Raw genomic sequence first — 22402 nt, forward strand, 5'->3', positions numbered from 1 at the left:
AATATCACATTGAAATGCAAAGGGATCAGTCAGACATGTACAAATAGACAAAGATTGAATGAACAAACCTGTAATGGAACATCACATGCTATCCACATTTCAGGATAGCTTTGTCATACACTTTATTTAGCATTTCAGAACATTAGATTTTTTTTTTACTATGTCTTACAGGGTTATGTAACTTCATATAGCTCTGTTAACGATATACTGGATAGTTTTGTAAAGTAGAAATAAATCACATTCACTGTTGCTGCTATTTTTCCTTCAGTTTTCATAACTGACTGCAGCAGCCACTGTCTCACACTATGCTATACTTTAAATCCAGCTCTCTTTGATCAGTGCATTTCCATTGTTGCCCAACTCAACACTAGACGCTCTGTGCGCATTCACTTGCTCATTTTTACAAACACTTTGGTAGAAAAGGTTCTACACTGTGAATAAAAAATACTGTTCGTTTTCTTAGGAAATGTTTGGACAGACACAGACAGCACAAGTGAACTGTGGGAGGATCTGCCATTTTGCCATCAGATTTACGGTGGCGTTCCCAGGTGTCCTAAAAGTGGTACCAGCATCCACAGTCTCCCCATCCATAAAGAAGACTGCCACAGCTGCTGCACAGGGATACAACCGCATCCTAAAAATATGCTGCAACATTTTGCATTTTCAGTTACTTATTTAATATCTGTGCAATGTTCACTGCAGATTAATTAATGGAAAGTGTGTTCTGTTTTTGAAAAAAAGTCACTTAATGACAAAACACAGTATCCTGATGCTTTGATTAGATTTAATTAGTTCATGCTGCCATGTGGGAAATGCAGCAAGATGCTGTGAGCATAAAAGAGTGCTATAATAATTAATCATCATTTATTTTATCTTATAATTAGCTTGCTGTTTGTCTATGGGGGACACAGTTAGTGTGACTTTCTCAGTGCAGTCAGCTATGGTACACTGGCCGACGATGAACTCTGAATCACTGTTCACAACAATGCTAACTTAATGAACTATGGACTCAGTCTGTTTGCTAGACTTCATTTTGTTAATGCTACTTATTTCCTTCCCCTTTTTTCAAATATACTTTATCAGTGTCCAGTATGAATGAAAGATTGTGAAAATGCTCTGCCATTCGTCTTGGCTGTATTCATGTGTGCGCTCACAGCAAACATTTCTCCCAGGTTTCCTCCCCTGCGTATTAGTGTAATATGTTTATCTTGTCTGGCAGCAAATAATTAATGATGAGGCGGTTGCAACAAAAGGAAAATAAAAGATTGTTTTTCTTTCTTGCGAGGAGCCCATTTAAGCAAATATGAGGTTTGTGGATGTCATAGTTGAACAACAAAATTTCCATGTGGAAATCACTGTTTATTTAATCTGGCCTCTAATCTTGCTGTGGATACAAGTGGCAGAAATGAGCTTTTTCCGAAGGGTGGCTGGCTTTCTCTTTAGAGGTAAGGTACCGGTACTGATTTTCAAGTATAAGGGTAATGTGCAGAACTGCATCAGCTACAAAGGGATACAACTGAGGAGCCCTACTGTTATGCTATGGGAAAGACTTGCTGAAGCTAGGTTAAGAAGAGAGGTGTTGATCTGTGAGCAGCGGTTCCGCTTCGTGCCAGATCAGATGCAATGTTTTCTTTGGGAAATACATTTGCTGTCAGTTTGTCTAACCTACGGGACTGTTTCGTAGGGCTGAACGATATATCGCATTTGCGATAATATCGCGACATGATCAAGTGCAATTTTCTAACCGCAAAGGCTGCGATTATACGCTGCGATTATACTCCGTTTACGTGACATGCGCGAGTAAAACATGTGATATGATCAAACGAGATTGTCTAACCACAGAGGCTGCACTCTGGTCACGTGACACGGGGAGCAAAGTTTTGAAACAGTCTACCGAGAGTGAACTAGCAAGCAAAGCTGTAGCCTACACAATGGCCTCAGGTTCAACAGAACCAGAGCCTGCGGGGATGCTAGTACCAAAGAGGAATGGAACATCAGCCGTGTGGGAATATTTTGGGTTTAAAACAGATGATGTCGCACAGAGTCAGGTACTGTGTAAAACCTGTCTTGGTAGAGTTTCTACATCTCGCGGAAACACTACGAATTTGTACCAGCACCTTAAGACTCGGCACAAAACAGAGTATGGTAGATGTATGGCTAAAAAATCTAGTAGTGTGCAGAATAAACCTAGTAACGTTACTCGGCAAGGATCACTGACCGAACTGTTTGACGGTGTTACGCCATATGAACGCACTTCAAAACGGCACGTGGAAATCACCAAAGCAGTAACCCACTGCATCGCGAAAGACATGATGCCCGTCAATACGGTGACCAAGCCTGGGTTCAATAATTTGGTAACTACACTGGATAAGAGGTACAGAATGCCCTCCCGCACGTATTTCAGTCAGACTGCAATACCCGAGCTACATATGCAATGTAGGCGGAGGGTCGCAGCGGAGTTAAAGGCTGTTGAGTTTTTTGCGGCGACAACAGACATGTGGTCAAGCCGTACAGCAGAGCCCTATCAAAGTCTGACGGTGCATTACATTACCGAAGACCTCCACCTCGAAGCTCGCAGCCTACAAACGGCCTACTTCCCCGAAGACCACACAGGGGAAAACATTGCTGCTGGCCTGAGAGAGGGGCTTGCGTGTTGGGATCTCCCTGAAGACAACCTTGTCTGCATAACGACGGACAACGCGTCAAATATGGTGAAAGCAGCACAGCTGAACGAATGGACCAGGCTCCAGTGTTTCGGACACAGATTACATCTTGCTATTGGTAAGTTACTGCCGTGAGAGAGAGAGAGAGAGAGAGAGAGAGAGAGAGAGAGAGTGTGTGCGTGTGCATGCATGTATGTGCGAGCCTGTGTATCACTCTCTCCTACAAACACACCACACTATTATTTATCTTGTTCTTTACTGCTGTTAATTCTAGATATGTTATGTCAACCCCACCCTGATGTACCCACCTCTTCTTATGTATTTTCTTTTTTGTTTTTGTCTTATGGTCTTATGTTCTTGTATGTCATGATGTATGTAACAGTAGCTTTGGCAACACTGTTCCCATAGTCATGCTAATAAAGCAACTTTGAATTTGAGAGAGAGAGAGAGAAATGGTGAAACCTTGCATCATAACTGCAATTGTATGTCTAACACTAATTTTACTTTTTACTTTCTTTTTTTTCCCTCCAGAAAATGCAATCAAAGATGGTAGAGTATCAAGAGCAATTGTGCTGTGCAAGAAGTTGGTGGGGCACTTCTCGCACAGTTGGAAGAAAAAGGCAGCACTCACTGAGGCACAGAAGGAGCTTAAGCTTCCTGAGCACTCTCTCATTACTGAGTGCCCTACAAGATGAAGGTCCAAAGAGAAAATGATTGCCAGAGTGCTGGAACAGATGAAAGCCATATCGCAGGTATTGACAGGTGACCGACATGCACGCTCCCTCATCCCAACCTGGCAGGATGCTGAAGTGTTGGAGTCCATTCATAAGGCACTGCATCCTCTCTCCGAATTTACTGATGCTCTTTCTGGAGAAGAGTATGTGAGCATCTCCTACCTCAAGCCAGTTCTCCATCTTCTGGCAACATCAGTCTTGGCTGAAGATGCTGCGGACACTGATCTGACTAGATCAATTAAAACCAAGGTCCTGGCATACCTCAACGACAAGTATAGTGACCTCAACACCCAGGAGCTTTTGGATGTTGCGTCGTTCATGGACCCTAGGTTCAAAACGCAATACATCAGCGCAGACAACCTTCCTGCCATTAAGGCCCGACTGAAGACAGAAATGGTGGAATCGGCTAGACGTACACATAATCAGGTAAATCCTTGAAAATTATATTTCCACAAACACATAATATTTAAAAATAAGCTAACTGCAAAACTAATGTCTCTCTTCCCATCTGGCAGGAGAAGAGGTCTCGCACTGAAACTGCTCAAAATTCTCCAAGTGCACAGGCCTCTGGGGGAAAGGCAAAGAAGACTATTGGTAGTCTTTTTAAAACCAGTGCGGCCTCTTCAGCTTTGCCTCTGCCACTTGAAGATGTCGTGGAGGCAGAGTTGAATAGTTACCTGTTGACCCCTGTCATTGACGGAGAGGATGATCCCTTAGCCTGGTGGAAGGTGCACAACATTCACTTTCCACGACTGTGCAAGATGGCCCGCAAATATCTGTGTGTGCCAGCCACAAGTGCCCCCTCAGAGTGTCTGTTCAGCACTGGAGGGAATATAGTGACCTGCACTCGCTCATCCTTAAAGCCAGCAAAAGTAGATATGCTAGTCTTCCTAGCAAAAAACCTGTGAGCTAGGATGATTATGGCTAACTGAGCCATACTCATTGTGCACTTTAGTTTGTGCTGTGTTGCTGTTACTTACTGCAGATAATCAAGATGTTCAGCCAGTTTTAATTTAAAGGCGTGTTTGTGTGTGTGTTTATACAATTGCTATTATGTTTGCACTTTATGTGTAATGTTACTGACTGCAGAGATCAGTAAGATGTGTGTATTTTTTATTTATTAGTTTTATTTATTTAATATTATTTTTTAATTGAATGACTGTCTAGTAGTTCACAGATGTCGAAAAACTGAGTGTGGTAAAGCCACTGATTTTGTTTATGTATATTTCTGCAATCTGCACATTGTACTGACTTTCATTTTAATGTTTACACCAGGGTTCCTTGTCAGCACTTTATGCTCAGATGTTTGTAAGCTAAAAATAAACTATTGTGTATGTTCAAATATACTGTTGTGATTGAAGAAGTTAAATAAAAATGTCAGTCATCAATTCATGCATCACCTCATGTCATCATAACAGAGGTCTGTCTTCCAGGAAAGAACAGTTTAAAATTAATGTAATATAGTATTGGCCATACTATATGATGTATTGCTTGTCTTTGTTTAATAATACAGAAGACAAAGACCTTAAAAAATAATCGCATATCGCATCGCAATCGCAATATTGGGGCAAAAAATCGCAATTAGATTATTTTCCATAATCGTTCAGCCCTACTGTTTCGTTTCCTAGTGACATCACTGCACAGTTTTATTTTTAGAAATGAAAGTCTTGTCTCCATATTAACCGAATCGTCTCAAAATCTTTTGTTGTAAATGTAAGTCATACGTAACTCAAATCTAAGTTTTCACTTGTTGAAAAGATAAGCATGGAAAAATCACATCAGAATGTTTTTTTATTCCACTAAAAAGACAGCACTACCTGAATCTGAATGCACAAAAGATTCTTCCATTTGCAGCTGAGGGTATAGTATATTTGGGAAACATTATCATCAGCAGTGCAATACCACACAAGAACAACAATAATAATAACATCATAAGTAAGAACAGATGTGTTATACCATCATAAATTGTGCAAGTTGTCAAATCCAATGCGATGCATTATAGTAAAGTTGCTTGGTGGATAAGGGGATTTACAGAAGTAAATCAAAACCAGTTGTTTAAAATAATGATTTAGTGCATAAGTGAGACCCTGTATGTGCAGCAGTTTTTAAACTGCATTTATTATTGTGACTGTGCAATCTAAATACTCCTCGAGGAGCTGGACTGATGCACACTTAAGACGGTGTAGAAGTTCATATAAATGAGCTTGCAGAGCTGTTCAGATTACCCTTTAGTTTGTGTTCTCGTTGATGCATTGAGTGTGAGTGCCTCATGAGTGAGTTCACATGCTGTCTTCTCTAAGGACTAAAAGGCTCCTGACTTGCCAGTGAAAACAGGTTCAGTGCATGTGTTTCTGTTAGTAGTACTCTAGAATCAAACGGGGGGTCTGAAAAAGCTCCAGTACCATGATAAGACAAAAAAAACCAAGTAAATCCCATAGACTCTCATGTTAATATGCATGTTTACAGCCTAGGTCAAAAACAGTTTCAACTTCCCATGGGAGCTGATTTTTCTCATAACTCACCCCTCTGGATACCAGTAAGGCTTAAAGTTAGGGCCATGATCACTTAGATTGGGGTTACTTAGCAAATCCCCATCTCATTCAAATTTTGTAACTTCTGGTTTTAAAGAACCAATACGGTAACTGCCAAATGGTTAGTGAGGATTGAAAATGTGGAGAACAGAACCTGATGGGTGGGTGAAATAGAAAGAGGTATGTAAATCAATCTTCTACATACAGTCCATGCTTTAACTTGAGCCTTACAAGCTACTCTTCTAAGTACAGGACATGCTACTTGATTCAAATTATGAGGTGTGGAATCTTACAGAAGTTATTATCAGTCATTTAAACCTAACGGTATTCTCACAAAAATATCAAATAGAACCAATTAAAATCCAGCCCAATGCTAAGGCCAAAATGAACAGCTGTGGTCTGTATGGATAAGAGGCTTTCAAATACAATAGAGCTGCCTTTGTATTACCTAGCCCAAGAGATATGAAAAACTCTGAAAACTGTGATTTAAATTTCTACCTCCACTTTATCAAAATGAAAACCTTATGATAGTAAGCGGTCAGTAACCACTGACAAAAGTGAACTTCTCAGCTGCAACTCTAGCACATCTGATATAACAGATGGCCATTTGGATGCAAAGGTACAGCATTTTTGTCAGCTTTTAAGTAATGTATGTTCTATTTGTATACATCTTTTAGCAAACAATATTGTACACAACACACTGTACACTATTGTCATTTATACCAAAGGGTCTACAAAGAACAACTTAGAACAGTGTTCTGACACTTTCATTTAATTAATAATTACCGTATTTTCTGCACTATAAGGTGCACTTAAAATCGACAGTGTGCCTCATAATCCGGTATGAATTCTGGTTGTGCTTAGTGACCTCGAACCAATTTTATGTGGCACACGGCGCTCAAAAATTTGTTTTGTTACCACTAAATTTAGCTACGAAGCCCCACCGCTTGATGGATTGTCGGAGCATTACGGTTACTGTAGTCAGGAGCCTTGCGGACTCGGAGTAATCTGGGTCGAAAACTCCGTCAGCTTCAGGTCCCAAAGTCAAACAAACACTGCGGCATCACTGAGAGTTAAAAACTGTCTAAATTCTTTCATCTTTAATAAAATGATCAGCGTTGCTGCTTTACCAGGTATAACAATTAAGTTTAACATCCAGGCATCCATGAAAACAGGATTTATTAAATTTAATGGAGTTAGAAGTTAACAGGAAGTTAGCTCGCTAGTTTCCATCTAAGCACGATATAGCACGTTCTGACTGAGAGATTTATGAAAGAATTCAAACGTACAGCTCTGCTATCACTTCCAACATAAATGAAGACAGAAAACTAAACAGCAGTGACGTTTGTAGGGTTACTGAAGTTGGGCTAGCTGCTATATAATGATGTGCTATGTGGTGGCTAGCGACACAGCTATGTTAGCATAACATAAACAGTGAAGCTGGAGGATGAACGCTAACTTTTTTCCACTTGATGAAAGTTAATGTGAGGGTTCCTGATGGTTAGAGACAAATGCATGGCAGGATGCTGTAAATGGACCAAACTTCAGTCAGGAGAACAACTGAGATAATCCATCCACAATACGAGGATGGAGCAACCGAGCCGAATTCAACATTAATGAATCAATGGTGCGGAAGTGAAGAAAGCAAGAGGAATGAGTTGAGTAAAGTTTGACTTATCTGATTGTTTAGTTTTGCTTAATGCGCCTTATAATCCGGTGCACCTTATGGTCTGAAAAATACACTAAATCTGACAGAAAGACTTATTAACAATACTGTAGAGAGTTAATTTTTCATGTAACTGCTGCTGCTTCCACCTGAGACCTTAAAGTTACTTGCTCAGGAACAATGTTCCCTCTAATTTTTCATGTGTCTGAACAAACACACAAACTCCCTGAGCAGTCCCGTACCATAAATAAAACACCGAGTTGTATTATGAGTATGAATCTGTAGTCTGGGAGAGAGTCTTTAACTCTCTGTCAGCAAAATACAGTATATAAAGACCAATGTTGGCAATTAATTATATAGTTACTTCTTCAAAAAAGGTAACTGAGTTTTTTGCAGCTGTTTACCTAAAAATGCAGCCAATGTGTTTTTTTAAATAAACATTTAACACTATTTACAGAACAATCAGCTGTTCTGCATCAAATTTGATGCCACACAAATTATTTGTGCCACTCCAAAACATAATTTCTCTGCACTATGAGATGAAGGCGAACAACAGCCTGATACCTGCAGCCCTGACAACAGCAGATGTATCACTGCTGTAACACCTGTAACACTCAGCAGTCGCCTCATTGTTCTGACACACACAACAACACTACTGACTACACTACACACTAACTACACAAGACAACACACTAACTAAATCTCTCACATCTCAAAACACGCCGTCACTCCTAAAACTTCCCCCTTCCTAAACAACTAAATGCCATGTTGCCATACCATTTTTTGATTGGTCGACATGGTACATTTTTCCACCAATAGGAAAGGCTGGGGTTTTTTTGTTTTTGTTTTTGCTCATAGGCGGAGAGTGCCAAACGTTTCCCGTGAATTGTGCCATCTGTGACGGCTCACATCTCCAGTGGTTGTACACGTTGTCATTAACGTGGCTTCACTCCACATCAGCCACGCCGTTTGCTCGCTAAAACACCGGTGTCGGCACATAAGGACGCTGTCATGGCCTGTCAACGACGTTGATTAGCTGCGTATATACGAATGTGAATCGCATCATTGTCTGGAGCAGCCAGTCACTGATCACTTACTGACTCACACTGCAGAACAGAATGAATTGTTAACATATTTATTTTAATTTCAATTCAGGTTAGATTTTTTTTGTGCACAAAGCAGATTTTCTGTGCGCGGAGACCGTGCCAGTGCGTGATTGCGCAGGTGTGCAGCTTAGAGGGACCACTGCTCAAGAATAAGGAAATAATGTTATACCCCATTTCCCTTGTACCTGCAACACACCCTTCATCCCTACTCACCCCTATTATGTGTTCATGGACAGTTGACAAGGGACTGCAGGGGAAGAGGGTTTGTTTTGTGTTTTTAGCACAGGAATGGAAAAAGACCATGGCAGTAAATGCTAATATTTAATAATAAAAATAAATAAAAAATAAATAATTGTTTCTCCTGTTCTCAGCTTTAGTGACATTATTAACCCTTTCATGCATGCATTATGACAACCTCAATCTGGATTTTTTTTCTCAAGTATTTTTATTCATCTTTAGACATGAAAAAAAGATTTTTGAACTTCAGTTTTTAAACATGTACTTTTCAAAAAGTGTTTTACATGTCCACTTATACATGTCCACTGGCTGACAAGTGGGTGGCAGGGTATGGAGTGACACATCAGTGCCCAATGGAGTGGTTTATGTACAAGTACACCATCAACACTGACACGAATACAAGAAAACAGCTTTTGAATAGCTGTCCACTGTAGTGACCACTATGTGTGAAAGGGATAAAGCATATTGTCAAGAATTGTGACATACAGCTAAGTGGAAAAGCTATTTGCTATTGCGCTGCTCAGCTTTTAGCAAGGTTAGTAATTACTCTTGACCTCCTATTCAGTTGACATCCATGTTCTAGCTGAGCAAAACTTGTTTTAAAAGAATAAAGGCTCAAGTGGAAATGGATTCACATCGCGATACCACTTGTAGAACAAAAAGAAAAGAAAGCAGGAAACGAAAGGCAGCAATATGGAGGTGACGAAAATGAAGGTGGTTTTAAATCCAGTGGTATTGTTTCTCCAGGGCTGGCTCCTGCTGTTGTATTCCTCTCCAAACAGCAGTCAGCCTTTGCAAAAGCCTTATTGTTGCACTGCTTTGTGCTGGCTGACAGAAAGTGATTCACACATTCATCACTTACAGCCTTTTGCGTGAAAGACATGAACATAAAGGAGGAAAGCCACAAGGGAAAAGAGCATGTCATTAAACAGTGTATCAAAAGAATAGAAAATGTGCCCTGATGCTGGAGAGTTTTTAAGCAAACAAATATTTTCCATGCAACCTCTCTCCAAGGAAGACAGACGGCTAGTTATATAACTTCAGAATATTAACAAAACGTTGTTAATCATGTGCTCATCAAGGGAGAGTCAAAATAAGGGCAAAAAGATGCATCACAACAGGGATCAGTGGCAGATAACTATTAAACCTGAAGAGGCCTGAATGCTGAGAACGTTTTCAAAATTCCATGAAAAATATATGTAAACCTTTTTTAGTGTCTTTTTATTTTTCCTTATAGCATCACAAGTTATTACCATCAGGGGGACAACGAGAAATACCCACAAATCTATCACATTGTAACCATAAAATCATGCATCCTGCTCAGAGTGATGTCAAGCTTAAACAACAGCTGCTCTCCTTTTCTCTTCTCAAATTGTGAGCATACATTTGTTCACAAGAATGAGTAACCATGGTTACAGGGAGACGCTCTGTCACTCTGCAATTCTTATGATTCCTTATAAACAATCTGTGGTTTTTATTTCCATGCATGACAAATTGGCCAAAGAACGGCAGGAGACAGATGCTGTCCAGTGTAGCAGGTGATTTATTTATCATCATTGTGACCAAAATTATTTATAAAAATAAGAAAAGCTTAATAACTCCAAAGTTAACTTGGTACAAATAAACACAACTGAACTTAAGCCAACCAAAATGACTGTCACATGCACTCAGCTACACTAACCTGGTCCTCCTCTCTCAAACACCTGAGTTCTTCTGCTTCAATACTCTACCCAAAGCTACCCAACCACAATGTTCTCCTGTGGAATATTCCATTCAATGGGTGTTACTAAACATTACAATCATAATCAAACACTTATGATGCTACGCTGTACCAGCAATAAAACACAATTCAAAGGTATAGCCATTGCATTTTACAACAGTACATATAACTCTCAAGCAAACAAACCCCTAAAACTGATTTTGTTTGCTTGAGATCATCATCCCCCCTCTTCACCCGGTCCCTTCCTGTGACATCAGCACTAGGAAGCTATAAATACAGGAAGTGAGGCAGCACTTCCTCCCTTTGCTCCTGGAACACAGGTAAGTAAGGTGAGCTCTAACAAAGCAAACTGGACAAACTAACAGTTGAAATAAATAAAATGTTAACTTAACAAACTTGTCCAAGTTAATTTAAACCGAGATGTTATATTAGGTAATCTGTAAAAGTGGAAAACATAAACAAACCTGGGATAGTAAGTGTTTGCGTTACTACAGAATAAGGATTAGGTAAATCAAAACAACAATCTTAACTAAGAATAGCAAGCCTGGGCGAATGATGCTGTCACGCATTTTGTCGCAATGCAAATTCAAGAATGTATGTACCTGATTGACACACAGTGAAGAAGTTATACTGTGTTTATATGGTGTATATGTGGGCTACTGGAACAAGAAGGCACATGTGGGAAGAGATGAAAATAGGGCGCTGTTGGACTGCTACTACGCAAGTAACCCCAGCAGGCGGGGTTACACGAATAGGATGAAGGAACTATGGAATCATCGATACCCAGCAAAACAGTAGTTCAGTGTTCCATCATTTCATTATTAAATGTGGCCTACCACTTTTTGGCTAAATTGCTGCTCTTACTAATCACTTCCACTTTGTTACAAAACCACTAAAGGTTGAAAAATAGTTCAATGTGAAATATTCAGTAGGAAAGAAAGTTAATGACTAGGCTTGTTGCACAGGTGCCATCCTATCATGGTACCATGCTGGAATTCACTGAGCTTCTGGGAGTCATCCATTCTTTCACTAATCTGTGTAGAAGCAGTCTGCATGCCTAGGTGCATGACTTTATACACCAGTGACCGTGGAAGTAATTAGTGCAGCTGAATTCATTGACCTGGATGGGTGATTGAATACTTTTGGTAATATAGTGTAAAAATGCATTTCCTGTAGTGAAAATCTAAAAGGAAATGTCAGCTTTTTCCACCTATTGTTTCATATGAGAAACCATAAATCTGGTTACTGTAAACTGCAGACATTAACATATTTGTGGGGACGAATGGATCATATTTTGCTTAGGGCACATGGAGAGCCTAACTCGGTGCTAAAAATATGTATATCATTAGCAACATCCTGAGGTCTGCAGTGACAATGGGTAATATGATTCACTCAGCAGTCAGCCAGTTTTGATAGCAGACCTGCCTCAACACACATTCTAACAGGCATGAGGGGGTGGAGCAGGTATGGATGCGTGTGTGTGAGTGAGTTCAGACTGGATTCGTTTGCAGGAAAATAAGTCGCACATTAAGTGTTCAGTGCAAACAAACACGCACAGGAATCCTTAACTTCAGGACCTTACACTGACTGACAGTAATTTCCTGTCACCACAAACCAATCATCACTAAATACTAAAAGGTCTAGACATTAAAATTTAATGAAGAACTTATTTCCCCATATAAGGAATACCCATGCCTACAATGTTAGTCTTCACAACACAAGTAATATGATAAATATGATGATTTTTGTATACATTTACCCATGAGCCAATGTTGCATGACGTTATGTGAAATAGTATTAATTAATACATATTCAGTGCTATAGAATAATGTGCAATCAGTACTTGAACTTACACATTTCTTGTTAGCGTAAGCATTGTGTAGCAGGGTGTGGTCAGCTGCAGGGGAAGGGTGGAGCAGTGGGTTCAGCAGAGGACAAACACTGGCTGCTTTACGGTAATCTTGAATGAAAGGGAGTGATTTATAATAGAGAGGAGCCGGGGGGAGATGACTTTAATGAATTTAGGAGGGATAATGTCCACTGGGCAGGATTAAGTGTGCATGTATGAGACTGTCAAAAAGCTTTGAGGAATTTAGTTTGAACTTGGACAACAGAACTGGGTGAGAGACTTGAAGAAGTACAGACTTGAACTGTGACCTGATGCTGTTTATCTTTCCAGTGAAGAAATCAGAAATGTTTTTACAGTAATTAGAGGACATGGGAGGGAAAACGGATTGAGGAGGATTAGGGAGTCTGCTGATGGTTTCAAACGGGAATCCTTGGGTTATGTTTGTTATCGTAAAGCAAACTAGCAACATATGATGTTTCCACAGTTGACAACTCGGCTCATCTTTTCAGATTGGGTTGGCTGTTCCTCTCAATACATGAGAGGAGCACAGAAAGGAATTGGCAAGAATACCAGAGGCGCAAAACACCAGCTACTGGTAGACCGAGCAGTCAGCCGAGACTGCAAGACCAGGCTGACCAACCTGCACTGCCTGGACTGATTACAAGAAGGCCCATGACATGATGCCCCACACGGGGATCCTGGCATACCTAGACCAAGATCAACATAACCCTAAATACCCTTATTTAATCTTTAGGCATTTGCCATTACTTCTCAGTGATTACAAAGGGCTGTGGTCATTGAGTGACTTTGGGTTTTGTTTGTCAACTGCACAATAATGCACTTTCTCCAAATGCAAGGAACCCTGTTGTGACAACATGACCAGCACCCACGTGACGAAAAAGAAAATATTAAATCTGCTAACTCATAAGCACAGTTAGTAAGGATTTGCCCTCCAATAACATTAGGACCAGACCTTTTCCTGTCCTTCAGACCTCTGAAAAGTTTCAACATCTTATCCTTGGTAACCTGCACACAATTTTTTTAAAAAGCCCGTAGACGAAACAAACTGTTCAAGACTAAAATCATGAATTTTAAAACAACTGTAAAAGAAATTCTGTAAATTAGAAAGTTCAAATTCTGACTTCAAATTGCGAGAAATGCAATCTTTCTCCAATTATGGGTGTCACACTGCCAGCTGTGACTTACCAGTACTGAGCATTATTTAATAATAATAATAATAATAATGGATTGCATTTATATAGCGCTTTTCGAGACCCTCAAAGCGCTTTACAATTCCACTATTCATTCACTCTCACATTCACACACTTTTCAACAAAGACTTGATATCTTACTTACTTGTTCAGGCAATTCCTTACTACGTGGAGTGCAGATACAAAGCTGACAGACCGCTGGTGCTCACAAGTAGTTTTATATTAATATTTATTCTTTACTGGAAATAAGATAAGCAATCACTTTGTTTGGCAGTGAGAGGCTAACTGATTCTGTTGCACAGGGCATAATTCTAATCATTTCTGTCTGTATACTTTGGAGCCTGTATTTTCAGCCTGGTACAGTGACTGGTGTATACTGCCAGGCATTCGCTTTTCTTCCCATGAAACCCTTGGGCTTCCTCGTGCTTTTTGTGTTTACATCTGCATGTCTTATTGCATTATCCATCATTTCCCTGTTTTATTTTGAAAAGTCAGAAACAGCAACATGAGAAACAAAGATTTAATTTCCTTTGAAAACATTCATGATAATAATAATGGATTGGATTTATATAGCGCTTTCCAAGGCACCCAAAGCGCTTTACAATGCTACTATTCATTCACTCTCACATTCACACACTGGTGGAGGCAGCTACAGTTGTAGCCACAGCTGCCCTGGGGCAGACTGACAGAAGCAAGGCTGCCATATCGCGCCATCGGCCCCTCTGGCCAACACCAGTAGGCAAGTAGGGTAAAGTGTCTTGCCCAAGGACACAACGACCAGGACAGAGAGCCCGGGGATCGAATCGGCGACCTTCCGGTTACAGATACGCTTCCCAACCCCCTGAGCCACGGTCGAGCCACAAATCATGAGTGCTCGAAAATCAATTCTAGCTCTTAATATTTCTTCTTGTTTCTGAAACCTCCACTATGTTTAGCTCTGCCTCCCTACTTCCAGTTACTCTGGCTGTCCTAATTAGATTAGGTTTAGTTTCTGTGCCACCTCCGGCCAGAGCATTGTGTTTCATTCTAAACTGAAAACATTACTTAATGCTGACAGCAGTCTAATATGACTTTTGACTGACTGAGAAATGGCTTCAATGCGAGCAGACTGGCAGGTGCAGTTATCAGTCCTGGCTGGCATAGCACGTGGCCAGCAGCTCATTGCTGATGCGATAAATACATATATAAGAGATTTGTTTTAATCACTTTTTGCCATTAAGGAGAAAGTCTCTCACTTCATGAGAGGGGAAGTGCGAGACCACTGATGGAGTTCCTACTCATGGTTTCAAAAGAAGACGTGGTGCACCAAGACAGGCAGTCATACAGATATACAAGTGGTCCACGACTTTGTTCACCACGACAGAGTTCCCAAAGAGCAGACTACAGCAGCCAATCAATAGCCTCAAGCAGTGACACATTCACACATAAAAAAAGTTTTAACATTGGCCATATTCGGCAACACTATAGTCAAAAGAAGATTATTTCCATCTCCAGTAATTTATATGGTAGTATAGTGGTACAGTGGTCCCTTGTTTACCCCAAGCACATCCTAAATCACCACAAGTACCAAATCATAAAACTATCATAAAGCAGAGCTGTATCAGCTCCAGGAAGTCATAACAAATACATTTGGATTCTCTTTGAATCAAAATGAAAAGATTACACCAGAAAATAGTCACACAAGTTCAGTGCTGAAAGGACAGAATCTATGGCAGATGTTGCTATAATTCAGCATGTTCACTCAGCACATGTCATTATCCAAACTGCTGAGCATCCTGCCCTGCCCTCTGTCACAATGATTTCTCTCTGCTGGAATGACAAATTCCCATTTCAATGACCTGGAAACCACCAGAATTTGCCTTCACTGCACATTCGCATTCATCCTGCTATAATATAAATGTCCCCCAAATCCTCTCTGGGTCTATTTGCTTCAATTCACTATGCTTTATTGGAATGAAATTAAACACCCTTCAACTAAGTTGGACAAATCGAATAGTCCATCTTTACACAAAGCACTGACAGTAAAAACTACCAAACATATCTATCAAGATTGACTTACAGCTAACATATGTTTTATTTAGAAACAAAGATTGTGTCACGATGTCTATGATATAACTCAATTTTTATTTGCAGAACATATGCTCATCAGTGCAAACACTTATATCAGTGCTGCTTTACCCCGACGTAAATCGATGCAAACCAAAAGCAGATCTGACATTAAAAATCAGCAAAGCAAACCGGACTATAACTCAAACCATACACACTGCAGGGCTCTGCACCTCAGGGAAACCTGGATATTGTTGAGTCTTGTTCCTGAGCATAGTGCCCTCGTTAGACACTGTCGTGGTAGCTGCTTTTCTTGGGATAGGTGCCTACAGTGTTGTCTCTTTCAGAGTGTAATTTCTGCTTATCGTGGTTCCTTGGTTGACGACCCAGTCTTTTTAGTTTTGTTTGTTTATGAAGTGATATGGAATTCTAGTTCTGTAGGGCTTCATCCCTGAGTATAGTATTATTTATTTCTGAGTTTGTTAACCATGTTTTTAGTTCAGTTCCTTGGTTGTTAGATCTCTGTCTCCAGGTGTCTGTCATTCTCTGTGTTCTTTCTCAGTTGCTGTATGTGTTTCCACTCTTGTCGTGATAATCCATGTGTAGTCTTGCTCCATGTTATTCTGTTTCCCCTTTTGTCTCCAGTCTGTCACATCGCCATGTCTGTTTATCCCCAGTCCCCAGAGTCAATTTCACGTGTCCTTGTCTGAGTCTCAGAATGGATGTGTAACTTCCTGATCTCGTGAGCATCATGTTTAGTTTTGCTTCTCCTGTGTCACAAGTTTGATTATGTCCTTTCTACCCTCATTCCCTCTTGTGTATATATCGTCTGTTTCGCCCATTGTTCTTGGTCACATCCCCGTCTTACATTTCCTCTCTTTAGCAAATTCTTTACCTTCCTAGTTCAAGTTCTTATTTTTAAATCCTACTGTATTTTGAGTTCAGTCCTGTATCTCAGTCCTTCAACTCTGGCACACACACAGCGTAATATGACACTGGCTAATATGACGATAACAAAGCTTTCTTTTAAGCTGACAGAAAGCTACAAGTCTATCCCATCAATTACCTAAATGGGTATCCTAACCTGATTTATGTAAGACTGTGGGTGGGTGTAGCTCAGGGTTTGGGCTGCATCTGTCCAGGGCTTGTGAGTGAAGGCCCAGCCACAAGCTCCGTCCTGAGGCCTGGTTCCAGTGTGGAGCACCAGTAACCCTGGGAGATGCTGGAGAAACTGTTCCTTTGATCATTTATTCTTTCACTGTTTTCACATTTATAATTATATTTTTACCGTATGTTTCAGACCATAAGGCGCACCGGATTATAAACACACTGTCGATGAACAGGTGTGTTTTCATACATAAGGCACACCGGATTATAAGGCGCATTAAGCGAAACAAAACAGTCAGATAAGTCAAATTTTACTCAACTCGTTCTTCTTGCTTCCTCCACTTCCGTACCATTGATTCATTAATGTTGAATTCTCTCACAGCTGCTCTAGTTCCATGTTGTTGCAGTATCTTAATGACTAACCTCGTATTGTGGATGGATTATCTCAGTTGTTCTCCTGACTGAAGTTTGGTCCGTTTACAGCATCCTGCCATGGGCATTTGTCCCTAACCATCAGGAACCCTCACATTAACTTTCATCGAGTGGAAAAAAGTTAGCGTTCATCCTCCAGCTTCACTGTGTTTATGTTATGCTAACATACCTGTGTAGCTAGCGATCACGTAGCACATCATTATATACCAGCTAGCCCAACTTCAGTAACCCTACAAACGTCACTGCTGTTTAGTTTTCTGTCTTCATTTATGCTGGAAGTGATAGCAGAGCTGTACGTTTGAATTCTTTCAGAAATCTCTCAGTCAGAACATGCTATATCATGTTTAGGTGGAAACTAGCGAGCTAACTTCCTGCTAACTTCTAACTGTTAAATTTAATAAATTCTATTTTCATGGATGCCTGGATGTTAAACTTGGTTTGTTACACCTGGTAAAGCAGCAACGCTGATCATTTTATTAACCTCCTAAGACCTGAACTCTTCCACAGCATGCATTTTTAATTTCTCTTTGATATCTGGGCATATTGGGACCAGATGAATGCAAAAACAAAGAATTACCCTTTTTTTTTCTAAGAAAAATGAGAGCCACATATGAGGATATTCGTTTAAAATTTCGATAGAACAGTAGCAGTATAATATCCTCGTAAGTGGATATCAGGCCATTGTTGAGTAAAATTGAGTATTTTGAGTATTTTTTGACAGATTTTTGAGCTCCGCGTACCACATAAAATATATGTTTTATGTTTGACACTGTTCTCAGTGTTGACTTGAGGTTTTAGGGAGGTTTTGAATACTGGAACTATATGCCCAACCACAACTACATCACCAAAACCACTGAAGTCTGCAGATTTCATTTCATTTTACATAGACAGCACTTGATCAGTATGTACTTTCTGTCTGCTCTGCTCTTTTACCATGATAGTTGCAGTCAAGCGAGTCAAGCTTGAATGTTTTGTTGAGATGAATTCTTGAGTCTTGTTTCTCTCTCTCAGACAAAGTATATTTCCTTTGTTCTTCATGCTATACCATGGAGTGACCGGAGTTCTTATACTTATTGTATATTTTTGATATTTCTTTTTTACCCATCGGCATAAGACCAGCAGTCAGTTTGTTAGGGCTTCTCAATGCTTTCAACCTATAGACATCAGGCCAGATGAAACCCCCAGGGTTATTAAACAAAGCCTGACTGAAATGCTGAGTTGAATACAGAAGTCACGCTAACATGCGTGCAACAGATATAAAACTGTCTAACCCAGGCGCAAAGGAACTCCTTCATATTAATCAGTGCCTTCTCAACATCCACCAGAGAAAGAAACTGCCAGAGAAAGAAGCACTAAGATGTGCTTCAATGTGATATTGGCTGTGTGGAAGCAAGGAAACACTGGAGAGGTGCGAAAGGAGTGTGGAAAGAAGCAAGGAAATGGCTATTGATCTTTGTGGAGGTGTTGCAGAACTAAACCAAAGTATTTAACAAACTCACTCCTTGTCCGTTTCACTCATTTCACATTCTGCATGCGCATCAGCAACATTCCTTCAACCATGCTTGATAAGAGGCTTGACTAAACCACTCGCAAATCTCAATTTCCTGATAAATGACTCCTGACACGGCACGGAGCTTCTTTGATATCCTCCCTGGACACATCACCGATGGTTTTTAATAAGATCATCTCATCTCAATGGGATCCTTGCCAAATGGTCCAGCAGAAAGTCAGATGAGAGGAAGACATACAGACACGCACACACACACACACACGGAAAGCCAAACCAGACTTTATTAGCAAGTCCATTGCACGGTGGGAAATAAAATGTTTGCAACATCAAGCTGAGCTGACAGAACATGGAACGTTCTCCTATTAATCTGACTACATCTCTCCCACCTGACATGTTTACCTGTTAATGCTGGCTGCCCCACTGCATCATACATCCATAATGTATATCACATCTGATGCTTATATCTAACCTTACCTTACAGGTAAGCTGATACCAAAGCTACAGATACATATCAGTGCAACTGACAGTAGAGGGACATCTAAATCCACAAGGACAACCTTGACAGCACATAGGAACACAGTGATTTAAACAACAGGATCATTTTCTGGACATGACTATATTTCTTGTTCTTTTACCATTTTTGGTCTGTACTTAGCAGCTTTTCTTGCACAATACCGTCTAAGAATCAGTGTAAATGTCCATTTAGGGAATGATACTTAGAAGAAGAAGAATTTAATCTCATTTAGCCTTCATGTCCTATTAATGTGTTTAAATTAAATAAAGTTCACTAGCCTTAAATGCAGGGCGAAGCTGGGCCATAATCTGATCAACTTCAGTTGGCCGTTAAGGAGAACAAAGCACTGCTGGATCACACAGAGTCAATCTGGAGAACAAGCTCTAATCTAGGTGCTCTGGTAGTTACAAACCTATTTGGAGTGGTATAGGAAGACAGTATATCACTATTGAACACATTAAATTATTATCATGCGGGTGACTAAGGACACCAAAGTGCTCCTCAATGAATGATGAGGAGCAGGCAACAGAGAGGAGGTGAAAATGATTCAGGCATTATTTAAGGCTAAGGACAATTAAAGGAGAAAGATTGAGTGGAAACTCCAGCCCAGCAGCATGATAGACGTGTGGAGTGGCAGCAAGACCATCACTGGATTCAGGCCATCCAACAATAGAGGAGCTGAGGACAATGAGGATAGAGCTAACGAGTTGAATTTGTTCTTCAACAAAATCGACACTGCAGTGAATGCTCACCCCCCTACAGCCTTACATGGAAGACGTCGTACCTCGTCCTTGTACCAAAAACGCCACGTTCCAGTGGCCACCAGGATTAAAGACCTGTGACACTGACCTCCCACATCATGAAGACCGTGCAAAGACTCATCCTTGACCAGCTACGACCTATTGTCAGGCCACATCAGGATCCCTTTCAGTTTGCTTACCAGCCCCATCTCGGAGCTGAGGACATCATGATCTACCTTCTCAATCCTGTCTACGCCCATCTGGTGAACACTGTGAGGGTCATGTTTGTTGACTTTTCCAGTGTATTAAACACTATCAGGCCACCCCTCCTGGGTAATAAGCTGACAGCAATTCAAGTGGATGCCTCTCGTGTCCTGAATTGTTTATTACCTGACAGAAAGACCACAATATGTGCGTTTTTGTCATGCTTGCGTGATCAGGAACACATGGCCACCACAAGGGACGGTCTTGTCCCCTTGCCTCTTCACCCTCTACACCACAGACTTCAGCCACTGGACAGAGACCTGCGATATTCAGACGTTTTCTGATGACTGTCATGGTTGGATGCATCAGGGTGATGACACAGAGTACCAGGCTGTGGTTGACTCCTTTGTCACGTGGTGAGAGCAGGATCATCAGCTCAACGTGTCAAGACCGAAAAATGGATTAAGGACTTAAGGAGGACGAGGAAACCTATGACATTTTTGGACAATACCTCCACCCAGTCACAGGACCACATTCAGTGAAAGACTCAGATTATCCAAATGTACCACAGAACGACACAGAAAATCATTCCTCCTAGAACAAGTGCCACCCCCTTAATATTCTGGGATATTTACAGTTGAGCTTTTTGTATATATTGGAGTTATTTCTTATATTTTATAACTTTGTAATATATTGTGTTATTTAATTTAGTTCAGTCTGTTACTGTTGTTACTCTCTTGGAGCAACTGTAACAACTGATTCTAATTGAAACTGATTAAGTTCTTTCAAGATATTTAGAGACATTGGCCTCTCACAATTATCCATATTATTATTATTGTTGTGTGCTGACAAACTGGCAATCATTTTGTGGAAATAAAAATAGAACAGCTGCATGGAAATGTGTCCAGTAAGCACTAAAAGCCAAGATGAAAGAGCGATGTTTTCATGGTAATGAACATTACATTACAGGTTATACTTTCACTTAAAAACAAGCAGCGCAGTGCTGGGGAAAAACTACAGTACCTGGTCCTTTATTTAACAGCACGGAAAATGAAAAGTATGTTTCTTCTTTCTTCTTCTTTCTTTGCCTTTAGACAATAATGCTGATGGCAAAAGAGCCAAACGGGACAGGCAAAAAAAAAAAGAAAAAAAAAAGATTTTAAGGCAATGTCAAATGACTTAAATACGGCTAATTCAGGCTGCACCTGTTTGAATGTCTGAAATGTCTGAATATTATTCCTTTATTTCTGGCATTAGACAAGTACTTTTACCAAGGTATCCATTTTTTATTGATACTTAAGCATATAATCTTTTTTTTTCTCTTTTCTTTTTATGGATTAACTAAGAAATAACTAAGGAATCCTCCTTTAGTTATGCTGCAGTATCTGTAGGATGCTGGTGGATTCCCATGATGCACTGAGTTTTTCCTTTTCAGTCACCTTTCTCACTCACTATGTGTTAATAGACTTCTCTGGACTAAATAATACGTGTTATTAACCTCTGTCTCTCTTCCACAGCATGTCTTTATCCTGTCTTCCTTCTCTCACCCCAACCAATCACAGCAGATGGCCCCGCCCCTCCCTGAGCCTGGTTCTGCCGGAGGTTTCTTCCTGTTAAAAGGGAGTTTTTCCTTCCCACTGTTGCCAAAGTGCTGCTCATAGGGGGTCATATGATTGTTGGGTTTCTCTCTGTATGTATTACTGTAGGATCTACCTTACAATATAAAGCACCTTGAAGCAACTGTTGTGATTTGGTGCTGTATAAAAAACATTGAACTAAATTGTATGTGTATGTTCTATTAACTTATGCAACTTATGATTGTACTGCTGTCCTTCTCGACCAGGATACTCTTGGAAAAGAGGTTTTGATGTCAAAGTTTTTTCCTTTTTTAAATAAACAAATAATCATAATAATAATACATGTGACCAACTCAGATCCTCATTGATGTTAATTCCCAGGAACCTAAAGCACCGACTCTCTCTAACAGTAAAAAGAAGTTAATTGTCTGTCAATAACATACACCCTCATTTATGTCAGTGAAGCTGAGGCAGAGAATGTGCACAGTTTTGGGTTCCTGCAAATCAGTGCAAGACAAACTGTAATTAAGGAAATAAAGCTAAATAAGACTAAAT

The 22402-nt window shown here is 40.2% G+C and overlaps 1 protein-coding gene across 2 annotated transcripts in view; it reads right to left on the reverse strand.

Moving 5' to 3' along the window:
* cemip (cell migration inducing hyaluronidase 1) overlaps positions 1 to 22402 on the reverse strand; it is a 155115-nt gene that overhangs the window by 96127 nt on the left and 36586 nt on the right. The gene's annotated exons all lie outside the window — the stretch shown is intronic.

Source organism: Aulonocara sp. 'chitande type north' Nkhata Bay, linkage group LG1 (assembly GCF_057382095.1).
Source record: "Aulonocara sp. 'chitande type north' Nkhata Bay isolate Kocher_YH1m ecotype deep benthic linkage group LG1, A_spYH_male_GT1.1, whole genome shotgun sequence".
NCBI classification, from domain to species: domain Eukaryota; kingdom Metazoa; phylum Chordata; class Actinopteri; order Cichliformes; family Cichlidae; genus Aulonocara; species Aulonocara sp. 'chitande type north' Nkhata Bay.